General features: G+C 41.3%; 1 long non-coding RNA gene across 1 annotated transcript in view; it reads left to right on the top strand.

Moving 5' to 3' along the window:
- The window catches only part of LOC142924337 (uncharacterized), a 44,175-nt gene extending 27,241 nt beyond the window's left edge, over positions 1-16,934 (top strand). Inside the window, exons 2-3 of the long non-coding RNA XR_012941535.1 lie at positions 10,155-10,225; positions 14,457-16,934. This is a non-coding gene — a long non-coding RNA (uncharacterized LOC142924337). The remainder of the gene's footprint in view (positions 1-10,154; positions 10,226-14,456) is intronic.
- The last annotated feature ends 898 nt before the right edge of the window (positions 16,935-17,832 follow it).

Here is a 17,832-nt window from a genome sequence, read left to right as displayed (position 1 = left end):
GTAGTAGTAGTTACATTGGAGAAACCAAACGACATGTCTCGGACCGCATTCGTGAACAAAAAGCAGACTTAAAACACGGTAAGACCAACACCTCGGCCGTGGCAGATCACTGTTATAATTCAGTAGGCTCACATGACATTGACTTCTCCAAGACAGAGGTTATTTGCAAGCCATCTGGCTACCATGAGAGATTCGTTCATGAGGCTATCCACATATACTAACACAGAGACAATTTCAACCGAGAAGATGGATTCTGGCTTAGCAATCATTGGAAGGATTTGATAAAGCATTTCGGGTCTTAATTGATTGTTCACGCTTACGGTGGCTTTCAGACCGCATCCATTATTTTTCGTCTCCCCCCTCCTCTTTTCCGAACATAGATGGACTCGTCCATCTGAATAACTGCCAAATCGCTCTCCGTGGTGCTAACGTTAAAAAAAACCGCCACTTTTTAAAAATGTTATTGCTGTGGTTTTCACACCTGATGATGATTGCTTGTGTTGCAGTCGAAATGTCGTGAGAATTGTATTGTTTTATATTTTTATTATTTTATTGTTTCCCTTCTACGTGACTTTACCGAAAGAACCAAGAATATATATTAGGCTGTGCGTATGATATTGTAATTTAAAGGTGTAATTTGAATTTTGCTAGTTGTTTATGTCACTACCATTGCCATTACATTTAGTGATATACGGGGATTACGATTTACGAGTAACAGTACAAAATTCATTGCTAAGGATTCTGTATGGTCTGGTACGAGAGGAGGTCCATGGGGGGTGACACCACGCGTTACCGCGCTGGGTGACACCAACCCTAGTGACGCCACTGACTCTGTCGACGTCCTCTCGGATGCATTTTATTCCTGAACTGCCACTGTTCATTCATCTTGTTTTGTTTGCCTTTGTTTTTTCAACGTTTTCATTCTACGTACTTTAATTGCTGTGTAATGTTAAAATGCATTTAATTCCATGTTATATCTGAAAATGCTGTTTAAAAAGATATCTGCATGGAATATGAAACCCGTTATTTCTCTATGAATCAAATTGCAGTAGAACATGATTTCTTCAGGGTGTGACTCAATTTAATTGTTACAATTTACATCTTGTTTTCTCTGCATTTTTTTTAATTTAAATTCGAATGTATTGATCATTAGCAATTGCCAATCCACTCCTAGATGCTGCCATCACGTCACACTAACCTACAATGCAATGATCCACCTAGCACATTAGCTGATTTAATATTTTCCACAATTAATTCTTCCGTTTTTTTAACCTCATATACACATGTAGAGAGGGCTTTGCCTTTTGGAATTTTAATAACATCCCACCTAATGTGTGCCACTTGCTTCATCAATAAGGGTGCTCGCATTTCCAAGGGGAATGCTTATCCTTCTGCTGCGTCATCTGCCTCGTGCATGCAGGAAATCCCTCAACGGAGTATTGCGTTTTAGTCATGTGGCCAAATTTCTCGAGAAAATGTAGCCTCTGTGTCCCGAGGAAGGTGGTCCTGTGTGTTAACAATACAGCTGGCACCTGTTTCATACGCTACGGGCCATTTGTTCGGTATTTGTTAATTACTCACGGGCTATGCCACTGTAGGCAATAAGCATTTTGATTCGACAAATTACAAATATTTTTTTTGGTCTAAACACTGCACAAGTGTAAACTACACTGCCAACCTACATTGGGTTTGAAGAAGATTTTACGATGTCAATATTTTCATGTGAGAATGTATAAGCGATGACATTCTGTTGCCAAATGATATGTTAACATTCAGTAAGGCTGTCTGTGACGATTTACCATAAGGGGTTTCATCATGCAACCTGAAATCATAATAACCTTAGTGCTGAGCTAATGTATATAACGATTGGCTTAATTTTTTAAATGTAATTTCTCATGGAATATTTGCCATGCCTACCCACCCCAGCCTGCAACCTCCCTCTCCAAACCCTTAAGGCCGTGGGCAGAGTAGAGAAATATCTTCTGGAGCTCAGCCCTGAACGACTCTGGTTGAAATTAAGCCCACGGCAACAATTAAATAAAATAAGAAGAACGCTTACAAAGGAGAGAGGGGCCATTCAGGCTATCTAGCTCGTTTGGTTGTAGCAGATATATTCTACAACCTCATCGAGGTGTTTCCTGAAGAGTCCCAATGAATCAGTTTCCCCAGCTTTGTGTGGACAGCCTGTTCCATACTCCCACTACTCTTTGCTATAAAAAATATATCACCTCCTGTCCGTGATCTTGAACTTTCTTATACGTGGCTTCCATCTATGGCCTCTGGTTGTCTTCCCTGTGTTGAGTTGGAAGGAGTAGTACTCAGGATCGACTTGAATGTACAAAATAAAAGTGCATCACAATACTGTGTGCAATGTAACCAATGAAAAGATTAAGAAAATATATATACAACACATTAACATCAACGCATATCGTGAATGCAGGCTTCAGGTGCTCGGCACACGGACTAGCCCCGGCATGTATGATGTGCAAGACAGAGATAGATGTAACATCACAGCTTCCCCTGCAAGGATACGAGGCAGCTGTGATGGAGCTCTGCGAAGCTTTTAATAATCTGTGGACGGGGCCCCGGGTTGGCTGTCAGCCGTGCCTGGCATGGTGCTATGTTATTAATTATCAGACGATATGCTGCGCCCTGCTCTGCACCATAATGTACATTGTATTACGAAAGTAGAACTGAGAGCCAAAAAAACAAAATTGGAAAGCCTCTCCTAAAATAGGCAATGCCTGTCTATCTGCCTTGTCTGCTGATATTGACCATAACACAGAGATAACGTGCTTGTTTTTAGACTCGGCATTTTAAAACGACAAACCGATAAGCTGGTAACCATCGTATCATCGATCGCCGGCCCAACATTAAGGAACCAGACTCTTTAGTGTGGTATGGTTTGAAATTAATAATGCACTAAATTTGCACGCACACAACGTACAAAACAACATGGCGTCTGCGACTCTGATTGGCCAGAGGAAGCCCTCTTAAGGCACCTTACGTCTCCGGCAATCTTTATTAAGTTCCCCGCGTGATGAGACCAAAAAGGTAAAGTTGCAGCCCTGCAATTGCCGTGCTCATGCCCACACAGGGGAGCTCTGGAGGGTTTCCGTTCTGCTCTTTCACGCTGACCAGACGTGTTCGGTGAAAACAAAACTGTTAAATCTATTGTTTTTTTTATTTGACCAGGTAAAACACACTGAGCTATATATATTTAAGAAACGACCTGGCCACAAATGATAGATAGCTCAACAAAGTGGCTTATAGTGTGGAAATTTACAGCAACCAAAATCTCTAAAGACACGTTTCTAAATGTGGAGGGAAAAACCGGAGGACCCCGGGAAAAATCTACGCAACCATGGCGAGAAAATGACGCGGGCGAAGCCAAACGTTACCCCGCCAGACGCAACCCCGCCCACTGGCAAACTGTGCTGAATCCACTTGTAATGCTGTGTGGACAGATGGAGGAAAAATTAAGAAACTTGCTCCATTATTTGGACTGCAGCGCCATTCAAATGACGGAGCAAGTTTGGTAACATCGCGCCACGGTGACTAAATGTGAACGAATTCGCCTGGTATACAGGAGCTTGTTGGGTTTAATTCCGACCCTGATGTGTGTGCATTTGAAGTTTCCGTGTCCTCCCAGTGGTCGCGTGGGGTTTTTCCCCGGGTCCTCTGGTTTTTCCCTGCACATATAATCAACACGCGTTTAGGTATTTGGCTGCTATAAATTTCCACGTGATAAGCCACTTCTTCGAACTATCATTTGTCGCCAGGTCGCTTCTAAAAAAGAGCTGCACACATTGAGGGAAAAAAGTATTTGATCCACTGCTGATTTTGTACGTTTGCCCAACTGACAAAGAAATGATCAGTCTATTATTTTAATGGTAGGTTTATTTGAACAGTGAGAGACAGAATAACAACAACACAAATCCAGAAAAACGCATGTCAAAAATGTTATAAATTGATTTGCATTTTAATGAGGGAAATAAGTATTTGACCCCCTCTCAATCAGAAAGATTTCTGGCTCCCAGGTGTCTTTTATACAGGTAACGAACTGAGATTAGGAGCACACTCTTAAAGGGAGTGCTCCTATTCTCAACTTGTTACCTGTATTAAAGACACCTGTCCACAGAATCAATCTATCAGATTACAAACTCTCCACCATGGCCAAGACCAAAGAGCTTGTAGACCTACACAAGGCTGGAATGGGCTACAAGACCATTGCCAAGCAGCTTGGTGAGAAGGTGACAACAGTTGGTGCGAGAATTCGCAAATGAAAGAAACAGAAAAGAACTGTCACTCTCCCTCGGCCTGGGGCTCCATGCAAGATCTCACCTCGTGGAGTGGCAATGATCATGAGAACGGTGAGGAATCAGCCCAGAACTACACGGGAGGATCTTGTCAATGATCTCAAGGCAGCTGGGACCATAGTCACCAAGAAAACAATTGGTAACACACTACGCCGTGAAGGACTGAAATCCTGCAGCGCCCGCAAGGTCTCCCTGCTCAAGAAAGCACATATACATGCCCGTCTGAAGTTTGCCAATGAACATCGGAATGATTCAGAGGACAACTGGGTGAAAGTGTTGTGGTCAGATGAGACCAAAATGTAGCCCTTTGGCATCAACTCAACTCGCCATGTTTGGAGGAGGAGGAATGCTGCCTATGACCCCAAGAACACCATCCCCACCGTCAAACATGGAGGTGGAAACATTATGCTTTGGGGGTGTTTTTTCTGCTAAGGGGACAGGACAACTTCACCGCATCAAAGGGACGATGGACGGGGCCATGTACCGTCAAATCTTGGGTGAGAACCTCCTTCCCTCAGCCAGGGCATTGAAAAAGGTTTGTGGATGGGTATTCCAGCATGACGATGACCCAAAGCACACATGGCCAAGGCAACAAAGGAGTGGCTCAAGAAGAAGCACATTAAGGTCCTGGAGTGGCCTAGCCAGTCTCCAGACCTTAATCCCATTGAAAATCTGTGGAGGGAGCTGAAGGTTCGAGTTGCCAAACGTCAGCCTCGAAACCTTAATGACTTGGAGAAGATCTGCAAAGAGGAGTGGGACAAAATCCTTCCTGAGATGTGTGCAAACCTGGTGGCCAACTACAAGAAACGTCTGACCTCTGTGATTGCCAACAACGGTTTTGCCACCAAGTACTAAGTCATGGTTTGCAGAGGGGTCAAATACTTATTTCCCTCATTAAAATGCAAATCAATTTATAACATTTTTGACATGCGTTTTCTGGATTTTGTTGTTGTTATTCTGTCTCTCACTGTTCAAGTAAACCTACCATTAAAATTATAGACTGATCATTTCTTCGTCAGTGGGCAAACGTACAAAATCAGCAGGGGATCAAATACTTTTTTCCCTCACTCTAGTTCAGTGGGCTTTATCTGGTCAAATAAAAAATAGTTTAGTTTCATAGTTTAGAACCGGCAGCCTCTATGTATGTATGTATGTTGAATTTATTTCGCACCTTACCGATGCAACCCTGCTGTAATGCAAGTCCAGCGTGCTGACCATTCCACCACGGCATGATCCATTCTTTTCTGTTCTCCCAGCCACTGCATTCATCACAGTGAACGTCGTGGCCACTGTTTCAATGAACCATTGCATTGTATATGACATGCATGAATATGAAAACAGAATTTATTACAATTACTATTCCATGCATGTGTCATGAGCTTGAACGTGGATATTAATGTGTTATTCAACGGAGCATTAGACCTCGAATATTTTGCAGGCTACCGTGGTGTGGTGGTCAGAGCACCATGCAATTGAACTCAGAAACCTGAGTTCAATTCATGTTCACACACAAAGCCGGCGGTAATTGAAATCTAGCCTTGGACTGGGCCTTCGCGAAACCACTTGAGTTCAAAATATGAGTGCTAAAATGATCACTAACATTACGGGTAACTGATTGGAAATAAATGGTAAAACAACGGCCATAATACAGGTTTTTTGGGTTAGATATCTTAATGTGTCGTTAAATCCGCCACCGCCTGCCGCAGCCAATTAATAAGGGTTGTCACGTAAACACAACAGTACAGCACACCGGTGTGTTGGAGAGCCAAGCTTGGGAGAACATAAATGAATGGTCAGCACACTGCACTCGCAGTACAGCACAGTTGGCTACGTAAGGTGTGAAAAAAGTTCAACATACATAAAGCTTGGCTTGGCTCTCCAACACACCAGTGTGCTGTGCTAGTGACGAATTGGCCACGTTCTGTTTACGTGACAACCCTTACTAGTTGGCTGTGTCGGATGGTGGCGGGTTTAGCGACACATTTTATATATTTACGTGATCTAACCCAAAAAAAACATGTATCACTGGTCGCGAAAGCCTACGTGTTAAACAAAAAAAACTGGTTTTACTGCACAACTACAGTAGTAATGTGTCGACCAATAAATGCAATATATTCACCTTCTTAACTAGGATGTACATATAATTATTATCCGGAACTAAGCTGTCTAATTCTGAATTCTAAGTTCACTTAGCTAGAGATTTCATATTATTGGTTCTTAATTGCATTGCGACACTGACAAATAATATAATCAAATCATCATGCTTAATGGTTACATATTTAATGATTATCTTTATACTCATTGTCTTCTGAATAATATCTTTACGATAGTAGAGCTGCCTCACCTAAAAAAATGGCCGAATTCTGATATTGTTTACATTCTTTAAAAAAATAAGTTCAGATTTTCCTCAGATATACTAAGCTGTGGCTAGTGGTGTATTTGGAAAAAATACTGTAAAATGATAATCTCCCACTCTGCTAAAATACTAACTCAATTAGGACTTTTGTCTCATTGGTATAATGTGCAGCCAAACCAAGGAGTCCTCAAGAGGAGGAACATTGATCGCCAGACCATTTTATTAATTCACTATTTTAGTCTATTAATCTTTACAGCCTTTTCAGTGAAAGTGGGGGACTCATTAAAATGTCCTTAAACGACTCTTACTGGAACACTTTCCAACAGATATGAAGTCTAATTAAATATATAAAACGTAACAGAAGGCATTAACAAAATAGTAATGGCTGTGCAGTTTGCACATGTAACAAAACGCCACATTTACTGACCTTAACCAGTCCCTTACCTTGCATTATTGTCTACGCCATGACAATAAATAATGTGGTGGCCCCTGAATTGTAATGGCAGCAGCGTTAAAGCAGTGGCAGATTTAATTAGTAAAATAAAAATCTTTATCAACACCGTTGTCCGTTGCCACTGAGGACATCGTGATTAATGGGAGCGCTGAATGTTGTCTTCCGTTTGCGGCTCGAAGACTTTCCAACATCTAAATTCACCTTGGGAGGATGGCAACGGAGCTTGAGGTTGTCGGAAGGACAGGGGGAGTGGCTTTGGGGGCAGAAGGTTGACCCAGCATAGTTGGAAAACAATCCTTCACTTCACAGACCCTCCCAGCTACAATGGAAGGAAGGTTACATTCTGAAATGCATCTTTACTCGGAGGGCTCAATCAGTCTCGCGTTGCGTACCAGGCATGGCCTTATTTCAAGAGGCTCTCTCAGCAGGGCCATACATCGGGCATCTAAATGCGCAGCCAGTCGTGGCGTACAATTTTGGCCCCGCTAGCGGTAAGGTGCACCAGCTGCCACGGGCATGCATTAACCCTGCACTCGGAATATTCTGCCACTTTTTGGTTTATAACCTCCCTACCTCCCCCCCACCCAAAAAAAATGAATACTTGTGTTGAGTGCTACACATTGGCCAGCTGTACAAATCACAAGTATGAGGTGACCTACTCTTTGTCAAGTAAACCTTTCCCAACCTGTTTCACTGCAAATATAGATGTCCAATGCTCACATTCACACGTGAATTTCCCCCTCCACAAAATTAGGGTGATGTCAAGTCTACAATTTTGGATGCAATACATTGAGTGCTTTTCAGTATAATGAAATACATAATACATAATACAATATCGTACGTGTTGTAACGCGTCACGGTACTATGCAATATGCAGGCAGCCCTCGCGGCACGTGGGGTTACGTTCCTGGAAAATGCCGTGTTGGGCAAAACCCGATTTTAACAAATGACAGACCTTTTTCGGGAAAAAATATTGTTCCTTTCCCGGGTTCGAAATGATCAACCCCCTTCCCTATTTGTTTAACTTAATTCTACATGATTCCCGTCCTGGTGATCGCATTCAAGGATGCCGAGTCGCTCTCCATTTCGCGTGTGTACACTCTTTAAAGTAAGTAATTTTTTTTTAACGCGGAAAAAGCGTTCCTGAAAAGTGCCGCATTAAAGCGAAAAAACCGCTTGAATCGAAAATAATTTCCGCATAAAGTTTGCAGAGATACGACCTACGCCCACACAGACGGTGGTACAAATAGCGGAGGGTACGTCGCTGCGTTACTGTATCATTCCGCGTACTGTATCGCACCGATCAGCCGCTCAAATCAAGAAATTAGTAAGTTGTTAACCGCTCAGAAACCACGTTATAATGGTGTGCGTTCCTCGTTATAACGGGCGCGTTCCATGCTTTGCATTAAAGTGTTCCCTCACGGAAGTAAACGCATTGTGTGAACACGCGTTAAGCGAGGACTTACCTTTTTTTTTTAAATGTCGCCTTAACACAAACCACCCATCTCAGTTCCTCTTCCTGCACCGCAGAACTCAAGCCCAACGCTCGCTCCTGACACTGAATTCCCAGCCTGACACTGGCCCTTTACAGTCACTTGGCCTTTAAATTATTCGCCATTTAGGCGTCCATACGACTACCGTCCTCAACGAATGGACGGTTAGATGGATGGCATGCGCCAATGTGAAAAAATTTGAGTTGTGGCGTTGTGCATGAGCTTCGTTGATGATTTGCCATCTAGGCGTCCATCTGACTGATGTTATACGAGATGGAGTGATGAAATTCGTCTATCTGCAATAGGGAATTGGATTGTGGCATTGCACGACCACGTGTGATTGTGATCGAATGGGGATGCCTTCAATTTAGCAGTGGATAGACCATGGGTGATGGCGATGCAATGCAATTTCACCTGTTGTGGTTTGCAGTGCTGGTAAATGGCCATGAAAAAAATATGCACACGGCTCAATTTGTAACGTTTTGATGGAAACTTGGTTCTTTAATATTTGCACAGCATATAGCACACAAACGAGTCTTGTACAAGAATTGTAAACAGCATGTGCAAGTTTTAATTAAGAATCGATACGATAAAACAGCCTTAGTTGATGTAATATCCATTAATAGTCAAATAACTCCATGTGCAGACAGGGTATTAGTGCATTGTCTAGTAAAACACATGAGGCTAAAGAATAGTTTAGATGTTTGACGCTAATTAAAAATATGAAAAATATGGTATTGACTGATCCATTGTAAATATTTTCCATGGGCTAATTCATGTCATTAGTTCTCTTGGGAACATTAAGATATGTCATGGCCTTTCTTGAAAATCAATGTAACTTAAACATTGTACAGAAGTAAACTGATATCTTATAGTTTTTTGGGGGGAGCCATTAGAGCCTGCCCAAGGCCTTCAGAAAAAAAACTCCTTCCAGTGGCTCACCACTCCTCTTTGCCCGTTACTGCGTCTTTTAATTGAGGTGGCTAACATCATGTCCAGCGAGTGCGGTGATCGTAATGTTAATTAAATGTGAAAAATATGGCATGAGCCATTTCCCCAATCAGCAGAAGAGCCGTAATGATACGTCAAAATACTTTACAAACAAAAGGATGTTTTTTTTTTTCTCATGTGTAATATGTTTAAATAATGCGATGAAATACTTTAATGGTGGGAGGTGGAGGAGGGGACAAAGTAGACTTCTTAATGTATAATTATTAACCTAGATATTTAGTTTGAGATGTCTTCTCAAGTTATAAAACGAAAAAATATGCAGAGAAGATTCTCCCTTTGTCATACCAGTGTCATTTACCAATGTAATGAAGCAGCATTGTTTTTGCTACCATTAAATATTTAGCACATAATTGAGATTGGATTGAAATTTAAAGAAAAATGAAGCGTATAACTAAATAACAGTTAAAATCGGTCTCGTTGAATGGTCTCTGTTTAATGCTCATTGGATTAATCACCTTGGTCACGAGGAATGATGTTCAAAGTCCACGCACTCCATGCTTTGCATTGCATTGTGTTCACAGGGAACATTGGGGAGGACAAACTGGACAAAACAATAACAAAAGAAAATTGTCCATGGAAATTTATTTTGAAGGTAATGAGTCATGATTCTGTTCATACGAATAAAACATTCAATTAGTTACAGTGTGTATGTGTAATGTGGCCTTGGAAATTCACGTTTGTGATTTTATTTACGTACATCGATTGTAATAAATAATTTCAATTCGTGCATTTGCATGAACAAATATGTAAATGAAAGACATTTATGCAGAACATTCTTAACTAATATTATTCACAGAAATGTTTTGCGCAGTTGAATGGATGTTATGCATGTGGTACATCACAGAAGTGGTGGTGCAGTGGTAAGCGCACTCACTGCCTTGTGAACTCAAAAACTTAAGTTAGAAATCTGACCAGCTACCGTTAATGGTGAGTGATATTTGAACTGAACCTGGGTACACCCTTCACCAACTCGCATTGACAAACGCGGTGAAGTATGGTCAAACAACCCCATAATCAACACAGCATGGTGTATACTTTTGTAGTGAGCTCACTTGAGCGACACACAACGTACGGAGGCAACACGTTTATTCTATGACCTCAGTCGGCACACTGCCTGACCCACGATGCCGAGCACGAAGACCGGAGACCGAGGAAAAGACGTAGTAAGGCGGGTTCCATTCCCCTTTTACGCCCCTCAGCGTGGCCCCGCACCGCCTTTGGACACGCCCCCTTCTGGAACCTACTAGAAGGTTCTGGGTCACCTTCCCCGTGTCCCCTGCCTGGCACCGTCCTCGGCCACGCCCCCTTCTGGAACTCACTAGAAGGTTCTGAACTCTGTCAACTTTGGCCTACATCCTCACCTTGCCCTATCACGTGCCCTTGCCAGCCAATCGGGCTACTACGTCCTCAAATGCCCCCTACTCTGCCAGCTCCCAGAACCATGCTCCCCTAGAGACCTCTTCGATGACATCGTGTACTCTGCTGGCAGAGAGGGCTACTTCACACACAATTCCTCACTCTGTCGGTAGATGGTGCCGTAGTGACCCATTATATGTCACTACACTTCATTCAGCAGTGGACTGACATAGGGCTTGACATTCATAATAGAGGTTTTTTGGATAAGATCGCGTAAATATATAACTAGCAAGGGTTGTCACGTAAACAGAACATGCCAATTCAAGAGCCAAGCCACAACAATTACAACTAGCTTCATCAAGCTAGTTGTAATTACTGGCGAAACGTCTTACGCAGATTGTAAATGTTGTGGCTTGGCAATCCAACACACTGGTGTGCTGTACTAGTGATGAATTGGCATGATCTGTTTACGTGACAACCCTTACGAGATGGCTGTGTCGGGTGGTGGCGGGTTTTAACGACACGCATATTTACGCAATCTAACCCAAATCGACTCTATTATGGATGATATTGGTCGCGAAAGCCTACCAGTTAAACGGGCTTTACATTATGAATATACAGTATAATCCTTCATTTTTTATATTATTTAGTAGAACGTTATCCCTTGAAATAAAAATAAAGAAGTAAATGAGTATACTTACAGTGCTATGATCTGTATATATATATAAAGTTGTATTATATATCTTTATACTCTTTGGTTCTTTCAGTAAAGTCACGAAGATACAAAAATAAATAATCCACGTGACTTTACCGAAAGAACCAAAGAGTATGAATTCCTGCAGTCACGAAAGCTTCAAATCAAGATTATATATCTTTACTTAAAAAGCATTAATATATTTTTTTATACAAGTGGCTATTCATTAATTAATACATATATTGTTTGATGACCTTGTTCATTTTCCACAAAATAAGTGAGAAAAATTGAGAAAAAAACATAAACCGAAAGTGTAAAATAAGTAAGGGGAAGGAAAGAGAAAGAATCTTTCATTGTGTAATAACACGGAGACACAGTCAAAGGAAACTAATTGGATTAGGACTCTAATTTCACACTTGAGTTGACCGGGTGCTGTGGAAAATAATCACGTACCGGGCCATGAGATGGAACGACTGCCGATTTTTGAGCGTAGACCGCGTTTTCATAGACTCAGAAGTTGATTCTGTCCATGGTGGAGCAAGCTACGTGTCATCGAGTACTATCTATATGACAGGAACAAATTAGAACCTGTGATGTAGAAAAAAAAGTGGCGATGACCTGAAATTTAGCAGCGGTGCAAAAATACCGCTCTGCTGGCTTTTATTGAAAATGTTGGCTATTTATGCGTCTACATGTACAATTTGAGGTTTGCTTATTTACGTGTGTGTGGTCATTTATTAAAGTCACACTTTGCATGAGATATTTTGAGCGTTTGTGTGTATGTGTCTATGTGCGTGTTTGGGGTGGGGGGCATAGTGATTAGCGCAATGTGCCACACCACCTGGCCATCATTGGTGAGTGATATCTAAACCATTCCCACGCTTCTCAGAAACCATACCAGCATGAAATTAGTCCCTGGTGCAGTGTGTATAGATGAGCACTGGGGAGACAAAGGCGGCCGGGAGGGTTCCTAGCCTCCATGCCAGCCTTAATATTTGCTCGAGAACAGCACTTAACCCAACATTCGAAATGTCTATAGGTAGATATTTGCTTTTGTATGTACTAATGTACGTGGGTCTCCTATTCTAAAATGTGGTGTAAAGTGGTTAACACACTCAATTAGATGGGTTTGATGCCAGGTATGGATCGCACCAGGGGCAAGCCTTATTTGAGACTGTGATGGCTACATCACCACTTTGTATGCTGGCAATCCGAATAGGTGCTTGCTAACTGCCCCGACCATCTTAATAGCTACATAGTTTGTAATATTTTTCTTCATTTATTCACGTGTGCACTCGCGACTACTAGGTTGAAAGTGGAATGTAAAAAAAAATGCGTGTATTATTACCCTCAGATAAAATTTATTACTGGAATCTAATGAAGGAAATTGTAGTTAAAACTATTCAATGAATTCTCAGGAGTCAGAGCAAAATGTCTGCAACTACAGGGTAATTTTTATTTATTTCATATTCTAAATACAATCTGACGAAAAATGAATTTCTGGACAGATTATTATCATTATTATTTTCATATAGTTATTCTCTATCTTGACATTTATATTTTTTTCAGAGAACATTTATAAACTAGCAATGGTACTGGTTATGCTACATTGTACACAGCTGATCCCCAAAATATCAGTTAAAAGTAAAATCAATTCCAGTTATTATTTTATTTTATTCAGGGAAACATGACTGTGCCCAGTCATCAGTGCAGTCTGTGCAAAGAAGCAGCCTGCTCAATGTTATGTTGTGTCTTGTCTGAATATAAAAAAGAGATTTGTCGCTGATTAATACAATCAGTTCAGGGTGACAAGAGAGTACAATTATTAAGAAAGAGATAGCAGTGACATTAAGTTTGACACAAATATATGTAACCGATTATCCAAAGCTACCACAATCGAATTTAAGTATTTTTTTCCTAAACGTTTCAAATGGTGTTATCCACATTTTCTGTTTACATATTTGATATATTGTGCTGTTTTGCTGTACCAATTTCAAATCCTCAATTTTTTTACCTCTACATTTATAAAAATGCGTTTGGTGAATTTGGCTGCTATAAACTTCCACGTGATAAGCTACTTAGTTGAGCTATCATTTGTGGCCAGGTCGCTTCTGAAAAGAGCCAAATAGCTCAGTGGGCCTTACCTGGTAAAATATTTATTTTTATTTTAATCCAGTTCTCCATCAAGCAAAAGACTGCTGCATTGTCTCAAGGGACCTCACTCTTACCGGTGTATCACTAAAGATCATGTAATAAATTTATTCAGTTACTGTTTTCTATTACCATTCCACTGTTTTATTGGTTTGTCATTTTCCCCTTCGTTTACATTTATTTTATAACCATAATATCGCTTTAACACGTAGGTTTTTGCGACCAATATTATCCATATTAGAGGTTTTTTGGGGTTAGATCGCGAATTGCCATATTTTGTTCTCGTGACAAACCTTACTAATTGGCTGTGTCGGGTAGTGGCGGGTTTAACGACACATTTATATTTATGCAATCTAATCCAAAAAACCTCTATTATGCATATTGGTGTCATTATATGTGTGTATGTGTGCACATTTATACGTGTGTATTTGTGACCGTGCCCCCATGCGCGTTTTCAGGTCAAATCCACACTTCGATTTTACTCCAATAATTCACGTACAATTGAACAAACATGTCTCTGTCTTTCCAATTATTCATTCTAAATCTGCAGCAGTCATAAAATGATATTTAGCAAATACTAATAACCCCCCCCTTCCTCGTCCCCACCCCGCACCTTGTTTAGAAAAGGATCCCGGTACACCTTAACAAGACCCTGTTTAGGGAGGAAAGACTACCTACAGGATGCAATACCTGGACATGCAAGCCTTACTCGTACGTTTATGTGCCCTATGTTGCTCTTGTGAGAAACAAACACACCTCGTGAAAGACTCAACGAAGAAGTTCCCTGTTTTTTTTATCTTCTACGAAGCTCATGGTCCTCCCTAAACCACATGCACTGCACAAACCATGGTAGGTGCACAAATGGAAAATAAATAAATAAAACACTTCCGTGTGCGACTGTGGCCATCCAGAACAGACCATACAACGTATAAGGACACAATGCTCGATCCACAAAATACGAAGGAGACATCACGGCGATATACTCCGCTGCTAACTGACGCGGTTATCTGGCTTGATCGCCTGAATGTGAAATTGCATTTGATGCTCTGCACCTACTTTAGCCGTATAAAATAAGAGAGGAGTGCCCTCTGTTATAACTTTTTGATTTGGGTTCAATAAGTGTATTCATTTATTATCTCTTGCATTCTATACAGTTCATCTCGAAACACCAGAAAAAAAGGGGTAATTGAGTTACCAACAAGAGAATCAGTAAGGAAGTGATTCCAGACCAGATAGAGAGTGAAAAACAGTTAAATGCCTGGAGTCTTCTGGATAATTTTCAAACGAGAATGAACGCAATCGGAAAGCGAGATTGTGCTTGTGACTATTATTGTATAAAGAGACGAATGTGGAATATGTCTGAACGTATTTTGATCACAATTTACTATAAGGTATATTTTCTTTCTGTCAAAAGACTGGCAGAATTCTGGTCACTCTATTACCCATGACCCTCCACAATAAAACACGTCATGACCTTTGATACAACATTACGTAAACTGCCTCCAACCAAATCACTCGGAATGCGTCAAACCCCATCGAACCTTTGAAGCTTGAACCTGGAGAGTGCTTGCTCGGGTGACTGCTACGTACAAACTCAGGTGTCGTAGGCGTCGTAGGGAATGCCAGAAAGGGCAGCAAAAACCATAGACGGAGTTTGACTTCTATATTTCGGGGGGGGGGGGGGGGTTCGCACCGTCCCTCACATTAGGAATAGCAGGTGCGTATTCATGTATTTCGTTTTAATATTAATACAGGTGTCCATTGTTGCTCTCTGCTCCACCACCTTAGGCAATCAGTGCTGACGAGCATCATGAAGCACGTTTAAATAACCCACCTGGCATCGGGAAGCCCTCATCCAGCAGTGGATTGACAAACAGGATATACATGTAGCTAGTTTGCTGACCTTCTCTCGCGCCTCTAATTTGCATGGTTGACTACGTGTGGCGTGAAGGAAGTTCAACATACATATGTAATGACAGTAGATCCTATGTGCGCTGTGAGTGGATTAGTGGCCACATGAGGTAATGACAGTGGAGTCAGCCTTCAGTGCGAATGAACTAGTGGCGACGGGAGGTAATGACAGGGGAGTCAGTTGTGAGTGTGAAGGGACTGGTGGCTACGGGAGGTAATGGCAGGGGTATCAGCTGTGAATACGAAGGGACTGGCAGCTACGGGAATGATCGAGAAGGGAGCGTGGTCAGGTGACGGAAGAGGACGGTGGAGTCTGCCGGTGGAGCGAGCGTCCAGAGTCAGCGAGAATGATCGAGAAGGGGGGCGTGGCCTCGTGTTGGTATCTAATGGGAGATGTGCGGGAGACTCGGGGCTGTTGCAGTGGGGTCTCTGCCTGATGTCAAGTGAACGCGTCTTCAATAAAGTGCCATCTCAAGAGAAGTGTGTCAAGTCGTCATTACACACACATGCACATTATATACATGCATACACATACAGCTGGATGTTGCTGGTGACAATTCTAATCATGTCCCAAAGTGCAAGAGCCACTAATATTTACACATTTAGATTTTTGGGATCACTAAGTCCATTTAAATTAGATGGACCAGAGACTAACCTCATCCTGTATTCATGTCCATGTACAAACAGTAAATGACATCCAATAATTATTTAACATCACCTCAAGGATACTCTTCCATAGTGGAGCAATCCAATTAGTGCAGCATAATTGTAAATGACAATGTGGTGTGATTGAGGGAGGTTAATTTGTAAATGAGTCAAGCACCCTGCACAATGCAAAGGGATTTTTTTTTACACTGAGGCAAAACGACCCTGCTAGACTCATGCATCCTAGAATTCAGCACTGAGATGTAATGTATAATGCCCGCCGCATACAAACTACTCACGCATATAGAGGTGATGATAAACATTTAGTCCATGTTGAAATGGAACAATGTTATTTATGGCGCTCCAATGTGTTTTCTTGTTGTTTTTCACGCGTTGGTTGGCACGATGTCAGACGTTTCATTTCAGCACCTAAATTGATTCAGTAGATTCATTTGAATAAATTGATTCAATCGATTAAATTTGGTTCCTTAAGAATCTCTCGACGCATGGAGCGAAACATCGGAGATTATGCAAAACAGCACGCGTTACAATCTTAAACAAAACGGGAGAGGTATACAGTACAACCACAAACACCTGTGCAGGAGTGCATTTTACACAGAAGTTTACATAGATGCAACACATACTTGCTTAATGCTGTAATTTAGCTTTTGGTTTAAGCATGTTTACTTATTTATTCAGGGTACAGCAGTTAAGCAGGTGTTGAGTGGACCAAGCCATGAATCCAGCGACATGAATTCGATTCTCAGCCATGGCTATACATCGGTGTCGAGTGATATTTGAACCGGTCCTGGACATTCCCTTCACTAACCCGCTCTGACCAGCATGGTGAGATATGTTAAATTCAACTTCCACGACCAACAAGGTATGGGGATACCATCCAAAAGTGGGTTTTCATAGGGTGTAATCTTATTTTCTGGCGTTAACTTAGGCAGGACATACTCATAATTTGGCATGTGAATATAATCATCATGAAGACGACGGATCCAAGAAGCGCACAATGAGCTAGACAGTCCTGAGAATCAATCCACCTATTTTGGAAACCACCAAACTGGCCCATGGATAGGTACAGAGTGTTCTTGTGCTTCCGCCAACCACACAAAAATGTATATAATAGAAAACAATGTACGATTCCACTTACTGGATTTTTTTTTTTTTACCAATGTAATGAAAGGGCGGTTTTAACTTAAAAATACAAGTTGCCGCAATTCGATCATATCCAGTAATTCATTACCAATTCCGTTTCATTAAATGTAAAACCACAATGAGGAAGCATTGTGATTTTGTAGTGTGCTGTACATTTGATGAAAACTGTATACTTAGATTCATATTTTATTGTATGCATGTGTCGTGTATAGCACGCAATTTTATGTTTTTATGACATTTTAGGATTACTATATTGCCATATTTATAACTTTACATTT

This window comes from Petromyzon marinus, chromosome 12 (genome assembly GCF_048934315.1).
Source record: "Petromyzon marinus isolate PM22_M1 ecotype Great Lakes invasive population chromosome 12, UKy_Petmar_22M1.pri1.0, whole genome shotgun sequence".
Classification (NCBI taxonomy): domain Eukaryota; kingdom Metazoa; phylum Chordata; class Hyperoartia; order Petromyzontiformes; family Petromyzontidae; genus Petromyzon; species Petromyzon marinus.
This window is presented reverse-complemented; position numbering and strand designations above follow the sequence as displayed.